This window comes from Mastomys coucha, unplaced genomic scaffold (genome assembly GCF_008632895.1).
Source record: "Mastomys coucha isolate ucsf_1 unplaced genomic scaffold, UCSF_Mcou_1 pScaffold18, whole genome shotgun sequence".
NCBI lineage: Eukaryota > Metazoa > Chordata > Mammalia > Rodentia > Muridae > Mastomys > Mastomys coucha.
The window spans coordinates 110,173,117-110,173,744 of NW_022196900.1; positions in this window are offsets into that span (position 1 = coordinate 110,173,117).

Genomic DNA, 628 nt, shown 5'->3' on the forward strand with positions numbered 1-628 from the left:
GCTCACCCCGGAGCCCACTGCTCACCCCGAGCCCACTGCTCACCCCGGAGCCCACTGCTCACCCCTGCGCTACCTGGGAAGCCCCATCTACTCCCCTCCCAAGCCCTCCCTGAACAAAGGAAGGACTCCAATAGCTCAGGTCCACATTTCCGGCAGCTGACGCAATCTGCCGGTCCACCCGTGCAAGCGTCCAGCTTTTGACTATATTTGGGGACAGTTCTGGCTCCTGGCTGATACATCATCACCAGTCGCCCAAGATCTATAAACCCCCTAGCCTTAGCCTGGGCCAGTGATTTCCCTGGCTCTGTTCTTTAGGACCAGGGAACCCATTCAGGAGTAGCGCCCAATAAACCTGCACCTATTTACTTTTTAGGTGGTCTGATCTAGCGTATCACATTGTCGAAAACCTACTACAACCTTCTAGAAAAAGCATAATTTACCACAACAGACTTAAAAAAGGAAATGCATAAATAAAACTGCCGTTGAGAAAGCTGAGGACGAAGTAACAATTCCTGTCACATTAGTCCAGAGGCCCAGGGAATCCTTAACAGCCACTGAAGCAATTATTCCAATATGTTCCAACTTTCGTGGGATACAGACAGGCCTGGAAAGGGGAGGAAGTACCCTG